General features: G+C 46.2%; 1 protein-coding gene across 1 annotated transcript in view; it reads right to left on the reverse strand.

Annotated features, from left to right (window-relative positions):
- Positions 1 to 168, reverse strand: part of LOC121697789 (leucine-rich repeat neuronal protein 3) — a 17238-nt gene extending 17070 nt beyond the window's left edge. Inside the window, exon 1 of the mRNA XM_042079496.1 lies at positions 1 to 168. This exon is cut by the window's left edge and continues 125 nt beyond it. The gene's annotated coding sequence lies outside the window, so the exon portion shown is untranslated.
- Between the last annotated feature and the right edge of the window lie 9891 nt (positions 169 to 10059).

The raw sequence follows: 10059 nt of genomic DNA on the forward strand, positions 1-10059 counted from the left end.
CCTCGTTTTTACGCAGTTCTGAGACAGACAGGAACGCGACTCCTCAGCGCTCCCGAGTCTCCGGTCTCTGGAACAAACACGCAGATAGTCCGCCAGTGGAACGCTGTTGTTGTAGAGCCTCTGTAATCCCCCTTTGCCCTCTCCTTTGCGGTTGCTAAAGGCGCATCTCCCCACCCGACCAGCTGTCACATTGACATGCTGGTGTCTGCTCAGCAGTCATTAATATCCGAATAAGCCCGTCTCCTCGCCCGACAGCCAATGGCGTCACAGCTAAGAGCGAAGCGCTCGCAGCATCCAGCGTCTCATTGGCTGAACCTCGCCGTTCATCATCCTCGCTGCCTTCGGCTCCTGGGAGCAATGAGGGAGGGAAGCAGGATGAGAGAGGGGAGGTGGAGGGGTAGAGAGACGGAGAGAGAAAGAGAGAGGGTAGAGAGGGGGAGGAAAGTGTTGGTGTGCAAGAAAATGGATATCTGTTCCCATTAGTGGCTGCGCTCCTGTGCGGTCCCACGGGGAGTTTAAAGATGTTGTTTAACAAACTGAAGCTCCGGGGGGTCGGAAGGGGTTATCCAGTGTTTTAAAGAGCTAAATAGAGGTGGTGCCGCTCAAGAAAGTAATTTCTTCACAACAAATGGTACAAGCGTGGGACACATTACTGGATAACTGCCAACAAAATAGAGCCACACTTCATTTATTTATGTGCATACATTTGGGTATAATGGCTATGTGAAATGAAGGCATTGAGGAGTGCATTGAGAGAGACAACACTCGTGCTCTGCACTTTGCGTCTCTCCTCCGAACCAAGGCCATTTTGGAATTCATGGCGTTTTGTGATCCGTGACAGAAGCGCATTGCAAAAGGCAGCCAGCATTTCTCTCTGCACTGCTGGCCTGCTTTCTGTGCCCAGATGCACAGGTGTACCTGATGGCAAAGGATATTGCCACCCCCGCTCATAAGTCCTTCTGTTTTACCGTCCATGCCCAGGACCTTCAGTGCCCAGCCCAATTGCCACCAACCCCCACGTGGGCAGGAACATTTTTCCTGGCTGGTATAGTGTGACGGAGAATAATTCATCATAAAAATGCCCCAGTAGGTGAACCTGGCAGTCATGTCTCGTCACCGCGCATTAGAGACAGTTTTGCACCTTGTGAAAGATGCGAGCGGAGGCAGCGGCCGTAAATCAGCGCGTGGGCCGTGCAGGTTGCCGCCGGGGCAGGTATGGAGGGGAGGGGACGGGGGGGGGTTTATTAGGGGAATTATTCAGTGCCCTCCTGTCATCACCTGCACCCTGCCCAGCCAGTGTTTATGGAGAGTCACGGCCAGGGAGTGTTCGGGAGGCTATGCTCCAGACTTAAAAAAAAAAAAAAAAACATCAGCAGTCGCATTTCCTTCCGACGGAGGTGTGTGTGTGTGTCTTGGGGGTGGAGGTGGGGCAGGGGTCGGTCATCTGCATGGCATTAGAGTAGTACACTGCCCAGGGAGGGCAGGAGGATTTATGAAGTCCAGTTTCGAGGCTGTAAAGGTCTTTACTGTGGACATAAAGGAGTGGAACCTTGTTGTTTTTGCAGGAGGGCATCGTTTAGAGAGCCGTGACTCCCGCTGGGCTGGGCATCCTGCATCAGGGCCTTGAGCAGTCGTGAGAGATGCAGAGTCTGGCTTGGCTTACATTTGCATTACATCATTTTTGCAGAAGTTTATCTCAGTGTTTAAAGAGTCTCAATGCGAGACAGTGTAACTCTTTCTCAAGTAGCTTTGAACATGAATGTTGCCTCTCCCTGAAATATATTTTATGCGAAAGAAGAAGAAGAAAAAAAACAGAGACTATGAAGTAGAGAGCTATCAGATTGGTCATTCTTTTTGCCTTAAACACAAAGGGGAACCACGTAAAGGAGAACTATATTCCCGGCACCTTTGTCTGTTCCAGGAATAGAGATGACGGGGAACTGTTGGGATGTCCTGAGGCATTGCTTAGGCACCATTGTGAACCTGTCACACTAGAGAGGAACCTGATTTCAAAAGGATGGCAGACAGCAAAGGGGTGGCAGTAGCGCACAGCATCTGCAGATCCGTCAGCTTGTTATAAGAACAAACGTATGCACTGCTTAGCCTCTCAAGCACAAAGGGCTCTGATTTAAATGGATGGTAAATTGCAGTGTCCGTCATCAAGCAACGTTCTGGTGCATGAATTATAGCTTTTGATGTGGCGTGTGGTAGCATATGGCATGTGGTAGCAATGGGCTGACTCATTAGTTACAGTAGTTAATGTGTTACTGTAATATGTTAATGTGGTTAGGGTCTTACCCATGGTGTTAAATTAGCAAATTGACTTTGCCTATTTATTAGATTAGCTTTACTGCAGTTAGACTGAAGATTTCACTTGGCACGTCATTCAAATTCGGTCCCATACACTAAAATTTCACCATTATTCTGAAACAGTCCAGTGGACAAGAGGCCTGATGGCCATTTACGTACCGTGTGGTTGGGATCGTCTCATATTAGTGTGATGGTAGTAGACAATGCCATGCAGGCCTGTCAGTGTGATTAGTAGTGTGTGCGTTTTCTGCTGGTGTGTGTGTATGTATGTGTTTCTGTGTGTATGCTCATGTGTTGGTGCTGTGAATATGTTTGTGTGTGTGTGTGTGTGTGTGTGTGTGTGTGTGTGTGTGTGTGTGTGTGTGTGTGTGTGTGTGTGTGTCTGTGTGTGTGTCTGTGTGTATGTTCATGTGTTGGTGCTGTGAATATGTATGTGAATATGTATGCATGTGTGGTGACATATGCATGTGAAGTGTGTGTGTGTGTGTGTGTGTGTGTGTGTGTGTGTGTGTGTGTGTGTGTTGGTGCTGTGAATATGTATGTGAATATGTATGCATGTGTGGTGACATATGCATGTGAAGTGTGTGTGTGTGTGAGTGTGTGTGTGTGTGTGTGTGTGTGTGTGTGTGTGTGTGTGTGTGTGTGTGTGTTGGTGTGTGTGTGTGTGTGTTGGTGTGTGTTTGTGTGTGTGTGTGTGTGTACTGTATGTGTGGGTGTGTGTATCCCTCTCTCTCTATCCAATATCTTAAAAAATCTGCTCTTAAATCTCTCTGAACAGGTGGGCTTTGTTTGGCTCATAACCTAAAGTGGCCGCCTGCTCCCCAACACCTCTCCTCCTCTCAATATTCCTCCTATTTCCCAGACGTCTGTGCCTCCCTTTTAAAAACCGCTCCTCTTTTATCCCTTTTTCTCTTCAGTAGGCAGACAGGCAACAGGCAGGCAGGGCTTCACACAGTCGATCCTCATCACCCTTCATTATAGCGTATTAAAAAAAATAATACTTGATCATTATGCAAATGAGTTGACACCGTGAATTGACTCAGTAGGTGATTCGTTGATGAATCACTGAAAATGAATGCTAAAAAAAATGTGGCATTGGGGTGTCAACGCATAGCACTGCAGGCGCCGTCCAGAATAACACCTGAAACTCGGAGTGGAGGAAGAAATTGAAACCTCTCGAGAATTACATAAACTTGCTAAAAATACAGACACAAACACAGTAAAGATATGTAAATGTATTATTTCTCCAGGACAGGCCGTGTATGTTGATTATTGGGGGCCAAGCAGCGAAGCTGCGAAAGCACCCATTGTGTTTCTACGTTTTCTTCCCTATTATTATTATTCTGCCATTGAAGTCAATGGCAGCCCATAGAACCGTCTGGTGAAAAGTTGTGAAATTTGGCACACTGATTAGGGACAGTCCCATGATTCATGTCACAAAGTTTCATGTCGGCACCTCCCGTGCTCTAGCGCCACCAACAGGCCAAAGTTGGACTTGCGTTCACGCACGTAACTTCTGACCTGTTGACCCGATTGTCAAAAATGAGGTATCATTGGAATCCTTGGACCAAACCGAGTTCAACGCACCCTATGACGTCATTTTCCGCCATGATGGATTTTCCGCCATTTTGGATTTCATCAAAATCACTTCATATCAGAAAACATATCAGAGGTCACAAATTTTGTCCGATCGACACCAAACTTCACAGATATCATCTACAGACCATGCCTCATTAATGCATCGTTTTTTGTCTTCGGAACTAAAATCGTTCGCGCGTAACAGCCAATCGAAATTTGCAGCGAAGCTGCCAAACAGGAAGTGAGCTCATATCTCAGCAACCCATTCATCTATCATAACCAAACTTAGTCCATGGACTCGGGACCCAATCAGGGGGAGGCTCAAGAAATCTGGTGACCTTTGACCTCTAGGGGGTGCTGTAATTAAGAAACATGCCTTTTGGCCTGTAGCTGCTGTTGTGTTTGGAATTAAAATGTACTAGTGGTGTCTGGTAATACTGTTGGAGGTCCTTAGACCAACCCAGGCCAACTTGTGATGTCATCATAATTGATTCGGCCGCCATGTTAGATTTAATCAAAAACATCAAAAAGTTATCACAGGTCGCAAATTTCATCTGATCTTCACCAACATTGGCACAGACCATCTTCAGACCATAACCTATCAATATATCGCTCTCTGGAACAATTGACAAAAGCATTCGCCCGTAACAGCCAATCGAAATTGGTGGCGAAGCCGCCAAACTGGAAGTGAGCTCATATCTCAGCAACCCTGCCATGTATCATAACCAAACTTACTACATATATTCATGACCCCATTAGGAGGACGCTCAAACAATTTGGGGACCTTTGACCTGTAGGGGGTGCTGCAATTAGCAATATTGCATTTTGATCTGTAGTTGCTTGTGTTTTATCAATCTTTTATTTTTTGATATGAAACTGATGACAACATGTTCCATCCAGTTAATTCTAATGCGTGCGTCAAGGGCAGGGCAGGGCAGGACGGGGTGGGACGGGCTGGGGTGATTGGGTGGGGGGGGGGGGGGGCTGGCTGGCGGAGGCGGTGGCAATACTCAGCCCTGTTTCAGCCCTGTTGATCCCGGGTGTCTGCTGAGTTCTATCTTGTCACCGTGGCTACTCCGGCCTATTCTGCTTGGCCCCCTCATTGCTGCTTGCAGCTATATTTGTATGTTAATTAGTGTCCTTGTGGCTCACCAATCATCATTGTAAATCCTTTCTGAGCCATAGAGGCTAATAGGGCTGGTGTTTCTACGCAGTTTCTGAGGTTCTGAGGGGATGAGAGTTGTAGACTGCCCCATTTACAGCCGGGTGGACTGAGACAATGCAGACCAAGGTCATCAAGTGACTGGCTGGGTTTCGAACTGGCAACCTTCGAGTACACACACACACACACACACACACACACACACACACACACACACACACACACACACACACAGAGGAAAGGGGTCATACACACATACTCATATTCATATTATTCTCCCTTTCTGTATCTCTCTCTTCCTCTCTCTCTGTATCTCTCTCTTCCTCTATCTCTCTCTTTCTCTCTCCCTCCCTCTCTCTCTCTTTCTCTCTCTCTCTCTCTCTCTCTCTCTCTCTCTCTCTCTCTCTCTCTCTATCTCTCTGGCCTTACTGCTTTAAAATCCAATGTGGGCTTTTGTGTACAAAAGCTAATAATAAGTCCATGCACCAGCAAGTCGCCAACAGGACAGGATCAGACCAGGACTAGGACAGACAGACAGACAAGCAGGCAGGCAGGCAGACAGACAGACAGACAGACAGGCAGACAACCAGGCAGGTAGGCAGGCAGGCAGACAGACACACAGGCAGACCCACAGGCACACAGACAACCAGGCTGGTAGGCTGACAGGCAGACAGACTGGTTTGCATCTGCTGTGAAGTGATCAGCATGACCTGCCAAAATGTCTCTGAAGGACACATAGCCATGCGGCCCTTGGTATGGCATAGCAACCGCCTGAGAGACAACCCGCAGAAGTTTAGGGACATAACCAATAGCAGTCTGTGAGGATAGGTTTTATTAACCTGGTCCCGCCCATCTAGATCTTCTTTCAGGGAGATCTAGTCTGGAACACCATAGTGCATAACCGTTTCCCTTAGACAAGAAAAATGTCAGGCCAATCAGCGACGAGAGGGGAAGACGAAACCGAAACTTATTGTGATAAACAGAAGCAGCGACACCTGCAAAGGTCAACAAATGCTGAAATGTATTTACAGCTAAGGTAATCCCACATACATTGTTTCCTGACTGCTGAGACTATTTATTGTCAGTTTGTAAAGCTTAGGCGAAGTAGGAAGTAACGTTAGGAATTTCTGATCAATGTGATTGGTAAGGCTGGACCAATGATTTCGCGATACAAGAGTTGTAAACGTTTCCCAATCGAGAGTCACCAGACTCTATTCACTTTGTGAATGAGGTTGGATTTTAACAGGCTAATGTTTTATTGCAATAGCATAATAACGTGCTTTCCATACGCATGTGATCCTGCATAATGTGGTCAGCTGTACTGCAAATTTATAAGGCTCGATAAAAGATGCACAGATTGCTGTTAAAAGCAAAAGAACAGAAAAAGAAAGGAGGATGGGAAAAGACTGAGAAAAGGGAAAAGAATGAGATTTATTAGCCAGCGATTATAATGCAATAAAAGGTTCACTGAGCCAAAGCTTGCGTCAGCATATTCCTTCCTACAGAAGCTAATTGGGTACAATCAGAGTTTTCACCGTGTTTTTAAAATTGCCCTTGTCAAAAGTACAAAAAAAAAAAAAAAACATTTCAGCAGCTGTTCCTGCGAAATGCCTTTCATCATTTCTTTTCCCTCTGAGTTCATTTGCCCCACTCCTCCACCTGTGTAAGCGGTAAAAGGCCCTCTGTGACTCTCTCTATCAGGCGGTGTGGCTCGCTCATCTGGGCTGTGTTTAAAATGGAGCACACTAAGGAGTGTGTTTTGTCTTTCTAGTCCAGCGAGGATGAGAGAGGGAGGAGAGGGAGGCCAGTGGCCATGTTGCCTCGGGATGTGTGTGAAACTCCCGCAGGCATCTTCTTCACACTCCTCACCCCCTACCCACCTGTCACACTCGCTCTCTCACACACACACACACACACACACACACACACACACACACACACACACGCACACACACACATAATCACACACAAACACAGACCCATAGATAGACAGACGTACACACACACATACAAACACACACACACACACACACACACACACACACACACACACACACACACACACACACACACGCACACACACACATAATCACACACAAACACAGACCCATAGATAGACAGACGTACACACACACATACAAACACACACACACACACACACACACACACACACACACACACACACACACACACACACAAGCACACACACGCATGCACGCACACACGCACGCACGCACACACACACACACACACACACACACACACACACACACGCACACACACACATAATCACACACAAACACAGACCCATCAGACAGACGTACACACATCAGACAGACGTACACACACACACACACACACACACAGGCCCAACACTCATCCCTCTCACTCTCATTCCCTCCTTCTCTTCTTCACAGGGGTTCATGACCACAAGGAAGGGGAAGCTTTGTGGTATAACCAATTGAAAGGGGGAGAGAGAGGGTGATGTGGCAGGGGTATCAAGTTCTGGTTCACTCAGTATTGTAGAACACAGGGTGTTGCCATACACCAATCAGTGACTATATAGAACAATTCTGAAGTACATCTTTTGCTACCAGATTATTCTAGTAGATACAGTATGTCCTGATCTGTCACTGTGTATCTAAAGACTGCTATCTCTCACCTTGTCTAAGTTTTGTACACATTGAAACGTGACAGGGATGATTTTTGACACTTTTTTTAGACTTTTTTTTTCTTTTGTTCTTTCTTCTTTCTTTCTCTGACTCCACTTTCACCCTATTTGTCAGTTTGCTCAACAGACACATCAAAGCGAACGTGTGCATTGTGAGTGACTTGGCGTAGGAAGATGAGACTTCATGATCAATGCTTACACCATTCCTTTTGATGTGCCAAAACAAGCAGACAGGTATTTTTCTCCCTTGTTCAGTGGCGTTTTTGTGAAAGAACAGCTCCAGAGTTATCCAAACCAAAGTCCTCTGTGAGGACACAGTTTCATTCCTTTTTGCAAGTGTTAGCAGTCAGTAAAGAGCTCTCTCAACAGCATGTTATATTTTTGCATTTATAATCTTTCGCTGGATATCTATGAAACTTTGAGAAATTTGTCTGTTTGATCTGCTACAGAAAAAACATCCTGATGATAGCTGATCCCTCAGCACTTTCTAAAGCAAACATGTACTTTCGAAATGGCGTCTCACTTTTCAGTGTTTTATTTATTTTTTATTTATTTGATTTATTTACAAGTCTCTCTTCTCAGTGTGCGCGCACATGCACACACACACACACACACACACACACACACACACACACACACACACGTACACACAAAAAAAATTAAATAAATAAATAAATAAATAAATAAAATAAAACAAAATCACCATAAACGGAGCAACAAAAAGTAGATTGTGTTTTGCTCCTGCCTGAGCCTCTGCCATGCATTCTGTGAGTTGCAAACCCCCATAAGAAGTGAATAGGAAGTCGGTGGAGCGGCGGGTGTGAATGCCTCTGCTGTGGAGAAGAGTGCAGCGCGAGGCTGGGCTCTGAATGGGCCCTTTTCCTTGTTTCTCTGTTGTGTCATTAGAACGCTTTGTGCCTGGCCTGTGAATGGCTGCCGATGATTATGCAAACGAGGTGGCAGAAAAGCAGCATGGGTAATTATCAGAGACGAGGGGGACGAGATTTGGGAGAGCTCTCTTTTTCTCTTTCAGCCTCTCTCTCTCTCATCCGCTTTCTCACTCTGTCAACCTCTCTCTCTCTCTCTCTTCCGCTCTCTCACTCTGTCAACCTCTCTCTCTCTCTCTCTTCCGCTCTCTCTTTCCCTCACTCATCCTTTCCCTTTTGTACCCTCTTATGCACCCTCTCTCTCCCTCTCTCATCACCCTCTCACTCACTCATTCTCTCTCTATCTGTCTCTCACTGGCTCCCTCTCTCCTTCTCCCTCTCTCTCCCTCTCTCCCTCTCTCTCTCTCTCTCTCTCTCTCTCTCTCTCTCTATCTCTCTCTCTCTCTCTCTCTCTCTCTCTCTGTGTGTGTTACTGAGCTCATGAGAGAGGCCTAAGGGCTGGTGGCCAGAGAATGAGATGAGCTCCCAACTCGGGGGTAGGTGAGAGGAAGAGAGGGACAGAGAGGGAGAGAGAGGAGGTGAGAGGAGGAGAGGGTGATACAGAGAGAGCAAGGAGACGAGAGAAGGGAGAGTAGGAATAGAAGATGAGAGAGAGAGAGAGAGAGAGGGAGGGAGGGAGAGAAATGTATAGGAGGAGAGAGCGGATGTAGAGCAGGGATATTGCTGAAATGAACGAGAGAAGACGGGGGAGGAATAAGAGAAGGAGAAATACAGAGAGAGGGGGATAGAGGTAAGGAGAATGGGATATAATTAAGGAGGGATTAGAGAGAGAGAGAGAGAGAGAGAGAGAGAGAGAGAGAGAGAATGAGGGTCAGAGGAATATAGAGAAGAAGAAAATGATAAAGAGGGGAATATAGTGAGAGAGGGAAAGAGAGAGGGATATGTGGACTGAGCAACTTAGAGAGATGTAAAGAATGAGGGATATAGGAGAGAGGAAAGGAAAAAGAGAGAGAGAGGTATAGAGAAAAATATAAAGAGAGAGAGAGGTATAGAGAAAAATATAAATATAGGGCTGGAGAGAAAGACAGCCTCAGAGGTGGCGAAGGAGAGAGCTGCATTGAGGGTGACTGAACACCTCAGGGTAGCTGGTTACCAGATGTGTTGGCTTTCTGGGTATTGATTTAATTTCGCTTTTCTGTGTAGCCAAGCTATTTTGTCTTGGTTGCATTTTTACTGTGGGTTTGTGTCACAACCTTCATATGTAATATATGTGTGCTTTTGCTTTTTGTGTGCGTGTGTGTGCATATCTGTGTGTGTGTGCATGCGTGCATGTGTGTACAGTATATCTGTGTGTGTGTGCATGCGTGCATGTATGTGAGTATGCGTGCATGTGTGTATATGACCATGTGTATTCTTTGTCACACACACACACACACACACACACGCACACA

Source organism: Alosa sapidissima, chromosome 22 (assembly GCF_018492685.1).
Source record: "Alosa sapidissima isolate fAloSap1 chromosome 22, fAloSap1.pri, whole genome shotgun sequence".
NCBI lineage: Eukaryota > Metazoa > Chordata > Actinopteri > Clupeiformes > Clupeidae > Alosa > Alosa sapidissima.